This window comes from Zootoca vivipara, chromosome 9 (genome assembly GCF_963506605.1).
Source record: "Zootoca vivipara chromosome 9, rZooViv1.1, whole genome shotgun sequence".
NCBI classification, from domain to species: domain Eukaryota; kingdom Metazoa; phylum Chordata; class Lepidosauria; order Squamata; family Lacertidae; genus Zootoca; species Zootoca vivipara.
This window is the reverse complement of record NC_083284.1, coordinates 33,003,128-33,018,431: the sequence shown is the minus strand read 5'-3', so window position 1 is coordinate 33,018,431 and position 15,304 is coordinate 33,003,128.

Below are 15,304 nucleotides of genomic sequence, written 5' to 3'. Positions count from 1 at the left end.
CCTTTTTCCCATTTACATTTCCTTTGCATTGAAATAAACAACCTTCCATTGAAATGAATGGTGTGAGATAACAACTATGTGATTAGTTATGTAATCACAGCAGGCAGGAAGGTGAATAACATAACTTTGTTGGAAGCAGAAGAGAAACAGCGCCGCAAAACGAGTGCAGTGAAGGCACCTGCCTAATATCAATGGAAAGTCAGTTTCAGAGAACAAATGCTGCCACACTGAAGAACTGATTTCTCACAAGTGCAGAATGCACATTATGTGACACTGAAAAATGCCATTTCCACATATCTGAAGACTGTTCATAAACTTCAGCTGGTGCAGAATTCAGCAGCCATGTTGCTCACTTGAGCAAAACGGTTTGAGCATATTACACCGACCCTGATCCAACTGCACTGGCTACCAATTAGTTTCTGGGCTCAATTCAAAGTGCTGGTTTTGACCTGTAAAGCCTTAAATGGCTCAGGACTGCAATACCTCAAGGACCGCCTCTTTCCATATGAACCTACCCGTGTGCCGCCTCCTCAAGACATCCGGAGGGTGGCAACACGAGAACGGGCCTTCTCTACTGTGGCTCCCCATCTGTGGAATGCTCTCCCCAGGGAAGTTAGCCTGGCGCCTTCATTATACACCTTTAGGCGCCAGGCAAAAACATTCCTTTTTAACCAGGCCTTTGGTTGACCTGATTGACATTCTATAATGTCACTCTTTTTGGGGGCGGGGGGTGTTATTGTTTTTATTTTGATTTTATATATTGTGATCTTTTCTGTGAACCACCCTGAGACCTCCGGGTATAGGGCGGTATATAAAATAAATAAATAAATATAAAAAAGTCAAGCAGATATGCATGTGTCAGGCAATCCTACAAGTAAACTGGTCCCAGATGTTGAGGGCTTTATATACTAGTACTGCAGTAACACCTTGAATTTCTCTAGTAACAAATCAGCAGACACTTCTAAGCAGGAATTTAATATGCTAACAGGGTTTTCACTGCTGTCAGCAATCAGGCAGCAGCATTGGAGAAATTGCAGTTTCCAGATGAAGCAAAAGGGAAGCCTTACACTAAATGCATTGCAATAACCCAGTCCTGAAGTCACAAATGCATAGATTTCTGTCCTGGGACAGAAATGACACTACCCTGAGTCAATAATGGCCACATGTTAGCTGAAGCTGATACAATGTACTCCTAGTCACAGAGGCTACCTTAATGGCATACATATGCCAGCTGTGGGGGGGAAAGTGCAATTGTTCTTGGAGATGTTAAATGTTGATAGTAAAAAGAGGCAGGTCTAATACAAATACCATTAAAGAATAATCTGATTTCCCTTCCTGGTAAAATTCAGCATGCAAAATAAGCATTTCAGAAGATATGACTTGGGTCAATAGAAATAATCCCCAACCCTGCAATAGCCAAATCCAGATGTCAGGTATGATAATATAACAGCAGTTGCCGCAAATGATCCAATATGTCAGATGCTACTGAAAGATGGGTGGGGAGCAAGATAAAATTCAGCTGAATTAGCCTTGCTGAGATAATTATATCTGTAATGATGCCCATCTGTATTTAAAATAATAATAACAACCCTGCAGTAAATTTGTAGTAAAGGGGAAGACCCTGCAGTAAATCTGTGGTACAGCAAAACATCTTTGAGTGCTTTATTATAATCCTTCACCCCCCATGTCATCAAGGTATATTTGTTTCCTTCCTTGCAAATGCACTACTTGTACATCATGAAAATAAAAACCGGTGTGTGTGTGTGTGTGTGTGTGTGAATACTTTTAAAGAGACAATGACAAGGCTGAAACAGACACAGAGAATGAAGAAGAAAGAAGTATCATTGATGTGTGGATGGCAATTAATCCAGCCATAGAAAATCAAATTATAAGTAGCAGTTTAAATATAGTGTAGCGGCAACGACTTAATTATCAAATCCCTTCTGCATGCCTGATCTGAAAAATTAACACCAGGTTGATGTTCAGGTAAAAGCTATATTTCACAACACCTTTGCTGAAATTTCTGGGTGCTCAAGGCATCGAACCATTAAGACTGAAAGAATTTATATTCCTGAAGACTGAACATATACAATTCTGAAACTGAAGAGAGAAGAATCATGCCGAAGGCAGTGGCTTTTTTCTATTTCTGGATTTCCATTCCTTCATATTATGTGCGATTAGTCACAAATGGATTCTTATGCATCTTCTTTGGCATCACTCTTCTCATCTCTGCTTGAAGGGGACAGAGTGTTGTACAATAAATAGCATTTGCTTGTTTGTCACAAGATTCTCTCCTCGCCATTAAAGGTTTTGTAGGCATTGAAATGCCACATGCAGTGCTATTCCCTTGTTCATATAAATGTCACTTCGGAATGGTTTATTTCATGAGCCCTGGAATGTGCTTAGCTGTGGCAAATTACCATCTGATGGGCAATTTGCTACTATTCGTGCTTGCCTGTGTCACCTGCCCCTTTTGCAGTGGCTTCCCTGTGACCGCTGCACTTTAAATTGAGGAGTGGGTGTAAGTAACTTGGAAGGTGATAATAGAGGTCACACCATTTAGTGGGATTACATTCTTTCTGTCTTTCCTTTTCCTATCCTCACCCAGTTTCCGATTTTCCCCTTTCTCCTCCAGCTTGGTTTCCTGCTGCCTTGGTGGTCTAACGAATACCAAGTAGCAGATGTTGTTCCTTCGATATTGCAAACCAACTTAGAAAGTGGAGGCTGGAGTGTGCGTCTTCGCATGGGGCAAGCAATTCCCCCTGCTCTTCAGCTGTCACTAATTTGCTTAGCCTGCTGTTCTTTTGGTCACGAAACATTTGCAGTTCCACAAACGCATAAAGATTGCTAGTGCTCTAGTGGGGGTATTGCAAGGAATGGAGGAGATGGAGAATTCTGTTAAGAATTTCTGTGGTCCCTTTAGGCTGTTGCTTCACAGCTCCCTTATATTTATCAATGTCCCAGTTGGTGTCTCTTCTTCTGAACCAATCCTGAAATCATTCTATGAAGTTAGAGGAGCCGGAATTTACAAAAAGTGTAGTGAAGTTGAATATTGCAAGTGTCTATAAGGACAAAGCCCTTGCTCATTAATCTGTGCAGAGCACCACAGAGACTCTCTCTTCAATTCACCTGATAATTCCCTTGGATTAGCAGCTGCAGTTGACTGAAAGTGAGCAACCTGATTCTTTAGAGATTTCATGAAAATCTCAATTTCTCTGTTGGTTCACATGGATTTAGAAAATGCAAGCTTTTAAAAAACTAAAAATGAACCCCATGTCCCTAACCACACACACACATCACACACACACACACACACAGAGAGAGAGAGAGAGAGAGAGAGAGAGAGAGAGAGAGAGAGAGAATGAGTTTTATAAAGTTTTATTGCTTTCCGATTTCATGCAGTATCTGGTTCTTCTCAGCTCAGCAAATAACCTTGCTTAAACTGAAACACGGTGCGGTTCCATAATGCAGGTTGAAATTAAGAACTGGCTGTTCTGTTTGGCTTCTTTTGTTACAACGTTACTAATGTAGGCCAATTTAAACCTTCCAAAGTGCATGGTGGTGATGCACTATTGGCAGGTTTGCTTTGCTTATGGAAAAGCTGCACAATTTTTTGACCATGTACCCATCTTATAACTCAGTCCACAGTAAGCTATGCCATTGCAAAGCTGCTGAAAACAAAGTTATGACATGGTGGTATATATTACAATGGGTGAGGTTCAACATAGTGTATGTGTCCCCTGATGCAATGGGGCTTCTCCTCCCTCTCCTCCCTCTGCTGCACCTTGATAGAACTGGTAGTCCTATCGTGAAAGTGGATTCCCATTGTGAAACTAGGTAGACATAACTGGATCTCACCCTCTTTTCTGGTTTGTCTTGTATCTTCATTGGGTTTGTGTTCTCATGTGAGCTGCTTTAGAGGCTCATTTTCACAACCGAAGAGTCAAGCAAACAATATTATAAATAACTTAGACTAGTTTCAGATTGTGTTGCAGCAAAACCAACAAAGAAACTTTTGCCAATTTAGAGACCCACAAATTTATTATGGGAGAAACCTTTGTGACTTCCAGCAAGTTGTGTTTATGGGGAGGCAGATGAATAGTTCCTTTACCATGTGCTCAGCTCAGCTCAGGTGTCTTATTATTATACTGTCCACCAGGAGCCCAATATCTCTTTCCTGATCATTCACCACCAGTTCAAACCCCGGTCTAATTATTCTCTTGTTGAAAGGCAGTCAGAAAACCACGTTCCCTCATCTCCTTCTCCTCACCAGCTGTTTTACTTTTATGGGCACATGGGAAATGTAACTATTTTTAACAAACTTCATTTGAACTTCTGGGAAGCCCTGCTTTCTCTCAGACAAAGCTCAAATTGTTCAGAAACAGCCTATTCTGGTTCTGGATTCAGGCTTCATCTTAAGCAGAGGCATACCTGTGTTAATGATCATAGCAGTGCATTTAAAATGAGAGTTGGGAGAGGCAGAGGGAAAGGGAAAGAGACACTTATAGCACAACACTATGCGTGTCTACTCAAAAGTATGTTCTACTGGTTCATTAGGGCTTACTCTAGGGCAAGTGGTTATAGCAATGGTGGGGACCCTTGGTCCCACAGGCCAATCTTGGCACACTAGTAGTCTAAGTTGGTCCATGAGATCATTTCCCCCCAAACTATACCGGTATCCACCCATTTGCTGATGGAACTCCTGCTGCCATCTAATGGGCAGGGAGGCAAGGTTAAATCCTGCCTTGGCTACAAGTGCCTGTTCCCAGCAGGCAATAGGATTGCAGCCTTAAAGTCCGCATTATTATTTAAAAGAATTCAACTTAATATTGTGCGATTGCAGCTCATTATTATTGCTTTTAAAATATTCCATTTCCCTCTTGGCCTTTTAATTTGAATACTGCATAAGGATTTACATATGGATTCCAAGCCAGTACAACTCCTTGTTCCTGGCTACTTTGTTTGCCACTGTGTGACTGCTCCTTGAGGTCAAAGGAACAAAGCTCCTCTAATCACTCAAACTGCTGGGATCCTATGTTGTTCACTGATCCCTATGGTGTCAAAGAAAGAACATTTCACAATCCTTGCATTTCATTTTGTCCCATTCTTCCCCATAAGCAAGAAGCAACCACAGTTTTCCTTTTAATGGGCTTCAAGCTATGCTGAATATAGTTCCTGAATTAAAGAAAAAACTTCATCTTTGCATGAGAACAACAAAAAAAAAGAATTTATTTTCTCTCTTTCAGAAACACTTGTAACTAGTACCTTTTTTTATCATCTCCTCACTATGAATGCAATTGTGATGAGCTCAGCCAAAGGCCAAACACAATAATTTTGATTTTCAAATAAGATTTAAATGAGAATTTTCCACAGTAGTGCAAGGGCATTTTGTAGCCTGGAGGATTTTGCTTGGAGAGCAACAGACAAGACAGAATGAATACTATTTCATTCCATCATTTGGTCAAGAAATATATTATGGCAAAGGACACAAAATTGGGAAGGAACTCACTAGGCTGCCATTAATGTTTTCTGCATTTGGGTAGGTGTAGTTTGAATTGGATGAGATTCCTTATTAGGCACATCCACTTGGCAGCTTTCCATTTTGGTAGGAACACAAGAGCTGTTCATTGAACCTCCCCCAAGCATAACTCTACATTGAGATTAGAGAAGTGCAGTTTAGATAGGCCACAATGGTGGCAGCCATATGAGATTGGAAGAGACCATAGTATGATGTAGCATAATGTGTCAGGCCATTGACCCATCTAACCTCAGTATTGCCTGATTTGATTGCCCCTACAGCAGCTCTCTGAGATCTCAAGTTCTATTTCAACATTTACAACCTGATCTTCTCACTGGTGATATCAGGGATTGAACCTGGGAATAGAGATGGAGTTTCCTGAAAACTTTAATGTTGAACATATCTGCCTGGTGTCCTGTCCCCCCCCCCCCCAAATTTCATCTAGAGCCTTAATTTAATTAATATTGAGTTCATCTTCATGGTTTCACTAAAAATAAAAAAAACACCTCACATATTATATTAACAAGACAGAGAGGTTGTTTTCTCTATAAAAAAAACAGAAAATGAAAAAAAAAGAAACAAAGGAGAAATAGCATTTTTAACAAGGAGAAATAGCAGAGATGGGGATAACACAGACACCAAATAGCTAACACAACAGAGTCTTTCCAAACTCTTTTCTCACTGTACTCAAACTTTGCTTTAAACTGCCCCTTTCCCCTCACTCTCAGTGTCTCCCTGCTTGCCTTACTCAAAATTCTGCTGTTGTTTAAAACCACAATTTTATGACCCTGGCCTCAAGTTTTCCTCCACTCAGCCATAACATCAATGTGTTAAAGGTAAAGGGACGCCTGACCATTAGGTCCAGGCGTGACCGACTCTGGGGATATACATATAAGACATGCATGCCATTTTCATCATCAGGAGGGGTAGGGTGGAACATGGTAGAACAGGGAAGGATGGGGGAAACAGTGTGGGGCAGGCTTATACACTAATGTATACAGTGCCTCAGAATGCAATTCCCACTTGCCTGTTCTGTTACACATCTATACTACTGACATATAGTATAGTATGTGCTTGACTCCTTTATACATACTATACATATAAAAAAGTTTGCATATAATTTTGCATTTTAAAAACCTGGCAATGTACGCACAGGTTGGACACATTCAGGCACAAAAGGTGGACTAATATAAGCAAAGCTCAGTCAGGTCAGGACTACCAAGATCTATGTATAAATTCATTTAAAATTGATTCCTTCTCCATCTCTACCTAGGACCTTCTGCATTCAAGGTTATAAATATAGCAGGAATTGAATTCAACAGAAATACTGTATTTGATCCCCATATGTTTGGATATCTGCTATATACAACTTCACATGATAATGTTTTGCAGTCATTCTCATTGCTGCTCTGGTAACTGTACTGCTATATGTATGCCATTAATCAACAGCATGACTTTAGAAAACAGTAATATTCACAGGAAGTCAGTGATGTGAAGTGTGAAGTTTCATCAGATGGAGTTCAGGCGCACTGAAGAAATTGGTGTGGATGTGAATCTTCCTCTCAGGAATTTGATTTTTCGATTACAACCTGGAACACTTTCAGTACTGTATTGCCTATTTGATGAATAATCCAAGTTTCTCATCAGCAAAAGCTGGGCTACCCACTCCATACACAAAATGAAAATGTGCTGATAATTGTTCTGATGCCCGAAGCAGTGATATTGTCCGTTCTGCTAATCTCCAATGCTCCACACACAATTTGCCCACTCTAGGGATAAATGAATATCTCCGACAGCTCACTTGAGCTTTGTATTTATATTCACAGTTTAGAAATTACCTCAGTGGCATTGCATATAAGGGACTCTGAAGCCCCAGCCACAAGACCCCACAGTTTCTACCAATCCTGTCCTGCCATACTCATGTTAGATAAGGATGTCTAAGCCAGGGAAAGCTATGCTCATGGGTTTTCCCAGGACCTGTTTTCCTGCCTTATATGTATTTTGCATGTGTGCACATAGCTCTCCCTGCTCTTATGCCCACACCTGGCACGTTGATGTTATGGCTGAGTGGAGGAAAACTTGAGGCCGGGGTCAGCACTTGGCATCTATAAGGGTGCAAAGGCCCTTTACACATGAAGCGAGCTTCTGTGTCACAGTCAACATTTAAAGGGGAATTTAAAGGAGACCTTTTCTGCAATTCCTTAGTTGTTACTTGCTCTTCTAAATGCAAATCTGTGTGATAAAGCTAATACCAATGGGGGCTACCTGAGAGGTGCCTAGATCATTACCCTAGTTTATGACTATCTATGGAAGGCTTCTGGTTATTCATACCGTAGTTAAACTGAAGCAAGATTTTGTAAAAGACTTAAGCCCCATTGAATACTGAATACATTTGGTTGAATAAGCATGTGTAGGAGAGACAGAAGGAGCACTAGCTCTGTTCAATGTTGCTCTCACCCTCTACAACTTGGAGGGCAGCTGCAGGGGGAGCCTGGTCTACTTGAAGCAGGAAACCAAAATGAGCAGAGCAGACTGTCTGCTGCAGATAGTCACCCTCCAACATGTGGAGGTGATGGAAACCAGAGGTGGAGATAGCGGGCTGGTTCCCTATTCTCCTGATATATGGGGTCCTACTATACTCAGTAGGGAAATAGTTTTGGCTGTTACTCAGCTCTTCGCCACATATCCAAGCAGCTGAAAAAGCTGGATGAGAAGAAAAAATACATTCACAATCCAATCAGAGGTTTCTTTCTTTGCTTCACCTAATAGTATTTTCTGAATTTATTTGTTTAAAGTTCTTAGGCTGCCTTTCAGGGCCAATCCTTCACACAATGGCATATGTGTTAGAAATATACAATGCTAAAGGGTCTCGAAAAACAACCCTGATGTTATATTGTGAATTTATCTGGCAGAGCAACATGTGCTTGTAGGTCTGCTTAGCCCATTATTTACATGTTTTCTCTCTCAGCCCCCTGAGAATTGTACTGCTAAGTTGAGAAGTTCAAAACATTGCATCTGAGTGACAGCCCATCAGTTTGTCAGGTGCTAAATCTCTAAGGATGAAGTACATTGCTAATAAACACTTTTTTTAAAAAAATTATTACTTTCTTTTGTTCACTTGAATGCTAGAGTTGGATGATTTCATTCACAAATACTGCCAGTCATATTTTGCGTGGACATGAAGGGTACAAAGACCTTGACAGGATGAATACCTGGTCCTTTGGGCATTATTCGATGGATATAGCAAGTAGCTTTTGTTCAGTGGTTATTATATTCCACTTCCCCCCTCATTTTTTAAGTCTCCCAATGTCTGGAAATAGGCCTTTAGATAGGAGCTGCAAGTGAAATAGAGCTGTCAGGTTGTCACTCAAACATGGCACCTGTCCTCAGATCCACTTAAAGCTTTAAAAAGTCTCTGAGGGATGATGTACCATACCTGGATAGCTCAGTTGGATAGAATGTGGTGCTGATAATCCCAAGGTTGCAGGTTCGATCTCCATATGGGATAGCTGCAAAGAGCTGTATTGCATGGGGTTGGACTAGATGAGCATCATGGTCCCTTCCAACTCTAAAATTCTATAGTTCTAAGGTTCAGCAGCTAGCTTCATCTTGATGTGATCTAGTAAGGGAAACAAAGGAAAAGGGCTCTGTGTGAGCAGTAGCAGACTTTGGGATCTTAAATTTCAGTGGTACCCTGTCTGATGCCAAAATTCAGCACCATTATTATTATTATATCCCACCCATCTGGGTGGGTTTCCCCAGTCACTCTGGGCAGCTCTCACACTCCATTCTAAAGAATAGTTGTGGTGCCCCTGATATTCTGCATCCAGTGTGACAGAACTGGTCACTTTCCCCTAAATCTGCCTCTTGTGTGAGACAGCAAGTGGGTGTGTAGGGACCTTTCCCCATCTCATGGTTAGTTAGAAGACAAAGCTAGAATCTAGAGCTGAGTTGTAGGGAAGTAACCTGGGGTAAAGTGGCAATATACAGAGAGTCAGAGCAAGGTTTGAAAGCAAGATTTGATTTCTGTTGGAATCCAAGGCTGCAGCTCTGGGAGAAACAGGACACTTTGGGGACATTAATGCTGTGAACCCCTCCATTGTAGACTCAGGTTGTATATATGTGGAAATAAACCATGTATCATAAAGACACTATGGTCTCTGGTGTGCCTCATTTCCAATAGGAAAACATGAACCCTGGGTAAGTGCCCGGAACCATGGAATCTCACACCACTCAGAGATTGGAGTGGCATGCAACAATCTCTCTCTGTTTCTTTATTTCCATGGTCTTCTCATGTCAAAAATGATGTCTGTGGATCACTGAAGTGCTCTAGGTTGTGATTGATTGATTGATTGTTTTACTAAAGCAGAGCAGTAGAGCTATATCTATCTAGCTATCATATATCTTCTTTTATTTATTTTGAAAATTCTACAGTGCTCTGCTTAACTAAATAACAACCACCACCTCAAAGCTCTTCAGAAGTCTACATGCAGAGCTCTGGACAGCCTCACATTGCAAAGCCTACTGGAAACCCAGAAAGACCTATCAAGAGGCCATTAAAGCCTATTGGATGATGCAAACAGCCAACAGAAAGAAAGGCTGATTTGAAGCTGCAAAGTTTTTTAAAGAAAATGTACAAGCAAGAATCAGCACTGGATTTAGGGTAGTTAGAATAATCTCCTGCACTGAGTGCCAAGCTGATGGGGTGCAAAATTGAGATGATCCATAACTAAGAAGATCCATTTTGGGACACCATATGTTGGCCTCTCATAAGGGGCCACACTACAAAAGATTGCCAAAGTTCAGCTCTGCAAGAATATACACCAATTGATCACTTCTTATTTTAAAAAAGCCTTTGGACTCCACCCCCAAACAGGCCCTAGACATGTTTCCCACTTTTTTTGAAATTTAGCAGGCTCTTATGCCTGTAAAATTCATACACATTGCCCCAAAATTATGAGTGCTTTAAGTTCCCAATTTGAGTGAATGGAAAACGCAGAGCTTTGTTTACACAGAGTAGCTCAGAAGGGGGAAATCAGAGTGGATTTTTTAAAAAAGTAATTACTGAGAGAATGTGTATGGTAAACTGAATGAGGCTGGATGTCGAAAACAGGAAAGCATTTAAAAGAAAACAAATAAACAAGCACTGCTCTCTCAATAGTCCACAGTTTACCCATCTCCCAAAACAATTGGCTTTTAAAGAGGGGTGTGTGTGTGTGTGTGTGTGTGTGTGTGTGTGTGTGTGTAAATGTGCATCTCATTTCTCTCTTGATGCATGTACATACTCGCATACCATGATGAGATTCTAGTTCAAATGTGTGAAGAAAAATGACCCAGCATCTGATAATATTTGCATTTTATTTTTACTAATGACCTCATTTTTCAATGCCACAGATAAGCTTCGGGACAGCCTCATCCCTGCGATTCATCAACCCAGGCCTGCTTTATCGCACAGTTGTATTTAAGGTGGTGGGGGTAAACTTTTGCAATGCTTCATAGCTTAGTGATTTCAGGAGATCAGCATTCATCATTCTGTATCTTGTTGGGCAAGACTTCTCCAAGAAAACCATGGAATTGAATTGATCTTCCAACTTTATTAAAGTATTGGTACAGTGTTGAAGTGTTATTGGTCATGCTTGTCTTGCTGTCTCCTTTCAATTGCAGGTCTTATTGTCAGTGTACACATACAGTGACCATAAGCACCTGCAATGGAGCAGATGTCTGACAATTGCTTTAGAGAGCCACAAAAGCTCAAGTCCTTCTGCAAATATCTCTCTAAAACTTTGACTGCACCTTCAGTTGTTTTTTTAAATGACTTGTAATGAAATGAAATGGCACTGTGGGTTAAACCACTGAATCTAGGGCTTGCCGATCAGAAGGTCAGTGGTTCAAATCCCCACGACGGTGTGAGCTCCCATTGCTCAGTCCCTGCTCCTGCCAACCTAGCAGTTCGAAAGCACGACAAAGTGCAAGTAGATAAATAGGTACCGCTACAGCGGGAAGGTAAACGGCATTTCCGTGTGCTGCTCTGGTTCGCCAGAAGCGGCTTTGTCATGCTGGCCACATGACTCAGAAATGTTGTTTACCTTCCCGCCGAGCAGAGCACTGTAGAATTTTCAACATAAATAAAAGAAAATGTACAAGCAAGAATCAGCACTGGATTTAGGGTAGTTAGGATAATCTCCTGCACAGAGTGCCAAGCTGATGGGGTGCAAAACTGAGATGATCCATTACTAAGAAGATCCATTTTGAGACACCATATGTTGACAACATAATACCCAGTGCCACCCCATTGGTAGTGCCACCCTAAAGCTTTCTCTGAGCATGTGTGGAAATGGGTGAATTTAAAAGTGGAAAAATGAGGGACTGAGAGAAATGGAAACTGATAGATTTATTCATCCCTTGGAACTTGGTTAAATGTAAATATACCTAGGCTCATGCTGTCAGATTGTGATTCTAAGCAGATCAGTTTGAAAGCAAGTTCCTCTAAGATTAATTGGATTTTCTTCCAAATGTTGGAGTTTTGCTGCTAATTTTCTGAGACCCAGTAACCCTTCTTCTCTTGAAGACCTACACATGCCAACTGTTCTCATTTGAGATGGTTTTGTTTATTAATTGGTAGCCTCTGTTCCCTGTCTCTCTAAACCTTGTCAGCAGTACTGCTGGATTCTAGGACAGACATCACTTTTCAGTGGTGTTCTGAATGATGGCAAGAAGAGATTGTGAATTAAGAATGTGAAAGGTGTCTTAAAATCATTGAACACACACACGAAAATAATCTTAAAATGACACCGCACGCCCCACACATACTGCTTTGCAAAGCATCAGATTCACTTGAATTAGCTCTGCTTAAAGTAAGCCCATATTGGTATAAGAGTCACAGCCAAATAATTGTAAATAAATAGTCTGGTAGATGGAGCGTTTAGGTTTGAGAATGGCCTTTTGTATCCTTGGTTAAAGAATTGCATTTGCAAAAACCTCCCTTTTCAGAGCATGTAGGTTTTTAATCTTCCTATTAATCTCAATCAATTTGGATTTATAACGAAGAGATAAACTGTAATTATAAAGTGGGTTGGTGTTATTGAATCAATTCACAGGCCAATGCTTAAAGTTCCAGCTGCATTATCGAAATGGAGTGCCTGACACTTGAATTTCCAGGAGCTGTGAAAAGGTGTATCAGCAGGACAACAAAGGAATAAGAAAGTAGGGTGTTTGTGGCAACCGAAATGAATGCAAATGACATCTCCCATTCATTTGATTTGCTGCAATCTGTCACCTTTTCATTTCACTCTCACACAAAAACTAGGGGATAATATGGGAAATGGAAATGGCGAAATGGACAAAATTTGACCATTAAAATGTTTACCATTCCAGCATGGTGCCTGCAGATGTTACAAAATTGAAACCGGAAAGGTGTTAGAATTGCTGCCGGTTTCTATTCATTTGAATGGCAGCAACCCAGAATTCTGCTTTATGGTTTCATGTAGAGGGTCAATCCATTATCTCTCTCTCTCTTTCTCTCTTTCTTTCTCTCTCCTCCCCCCTCCTCCTAGAGATCGAAAAGCATTTTTGTGAGGATTGTATCCCTGTGGTATGCTGAAGTGTAACCAATTCAAAGAGGGTTGAATTCTAAAATTATTGTTGGAGCCAACTATTTTATAAATACTTTAACAGGCATAAAATTGAGCTTGAAAATATCAAATGGATTTTCAGAGTTCAGTACATAAAGATTTCCCGAGACACAGGCAGGGCAGTTTGCAATACCACACCATTAATACCCCCCCCCAACTGCATCATTGTTCAATAACCAGTTGATCAGGATGATCTACAACTGACCATTGCACCAAAATAAACTGCAGTGTGTGTTGATACTGCATTGTGTAACAATGGAGTGTAGTATAATGGTTAGAGTGCCAGACTAGGAACTAGGAGGCCTCCATTCAAATTTTCACTTGCATCACGCTGGGTGACACCAAGCCAGTGATTTTTTCATCAACCTTAAACTATCAAACTGAGTTTTTCTGAAGATAAACAGCTTAATGAACCCCCCCCCCCAGCTGCACTTGCTTGAGCATCTTGAAGGAAAGCCAGAATGTAAGTATACGTAATAATAATGGATTAAACCGTGTTAATGTTTATGTGAAGAAAGTTATCAACATCACTAGGCTCTGGTATGTTGAGAGCTGGCCTATGGCAACAGAAGCGAAGGTTCAACCCTCACTGAACTTACCCCCCCCCCCAGTCTACCTCAAAATGTTTTTGAGAAGATAACATAGGGCTGGAGAAAAAAACCTGGTAAACCAAATCGAGCTCCTTGGACAGTTGGGATTAAAATGTAACAAACACACAAACACACAAAAGTTAAACACACATACAATGTTGTTGTTGTTTTTTGTCACAATGTTGAAAGATGTGATGTACAGGAAACAAATGAAAGTACAAATTTGCACAATATGTAACAATCCTATTTGGAGCAGCCTTGTTACTATTAGAGCCAGTGACACTTACAGGCTGAATGCATTGTCCACATTGCAGCGATAAGGAATTGCACCAGCTGTCATAGAGTTATTTTGTCTGGTGCCAAGAGAGTTTCATGCCAGAAATATTTAGAACTGGCATGAAAAAGTTCCATACTAAGGTGAAGTAAGAACTAACATTGCATATACAGTACAAAGACTTTTCCAAAAGGCCTTCCTTGTGGTAAAAGGAACATCCCTTGATGGGAAGAAGGATGCAGATCAGATGGGGAACTAGTTTGGTGTAGTTGTAAAGAGTGCCAGACTAGGGGTACATTCACATAGCAGTACGTTCTGTTTCCCCAGGATTTCCCTAACTGTTTATATCTGTATTACACTAGAGCTTTCACAGAATGTAAAAGCCATTTCTGGAAATAATTCATTTGCAACCTCATTAACCCAGATAATCATGGGAGTAAAGTGACAAAATGTTGGACGGTACACCAACATACTGCTCTTTCCAAGCTGTTTTCATGGGTGAATGTTGGTGGAGTGATCAGATGGGGCAGAAGTGACAGCGTTCAATGAAGTTTGTTGTTGTGTTGCAACATGATCCCTGGTGTGAATGAAATTTAGCACAACATTGGTCAAAAAGCCACATTTCCATAACACAACAGGAACTGCAATTTGAAATAAACAATAGAAGATAGGATAAATCCTAGCATTGTACTGTAATCAGGAAAAGTAATGCAACATTCCCTATGTGAATGCACCCTAGGATTCAAACCTCCATTCACCTATAAAGTCTTGGGTCAGTCATAATCTAACCTACATAATAGGATTTTTGTGTTTAAAAATAGGAGGACGAGAGCCATGCAAGACAGCTTTCCTCCTTGGAGGAAAGGTTGAATACAAATATAATTTACTGTGTATTTTGGAAAATGGTGGTTTGTCCATCTGTTCACTATGTGTTCAGATGCCTCTCAAGCTATCAACATCAAACTCAGTACAAGTGTTCCTGATATAGAGGCAGTGGCTGTAGCCAAAGTTTGGGTGCTGGCTGCCATTTTGAATCAAGGTACCAGACCAAAACATGATTTTGACATGACTTTGATGTGTTTTTTTGGCACAGGTTCAGCCACCTCTCTAGATCATCACAAAACTAAGCAAGATGGCAGACCAAAATGTGACTTTGGCATGACTTCACCGAAGTTTCAGTGTGATGAGATCAAACTCACAAATCACACGATGCATTTAAAAACAATATTTTTGGGGGTTCGAAAAATTCTCAGGCAGCTGTGGGCTCTTTTTGCTAGTAATAAATTAAATA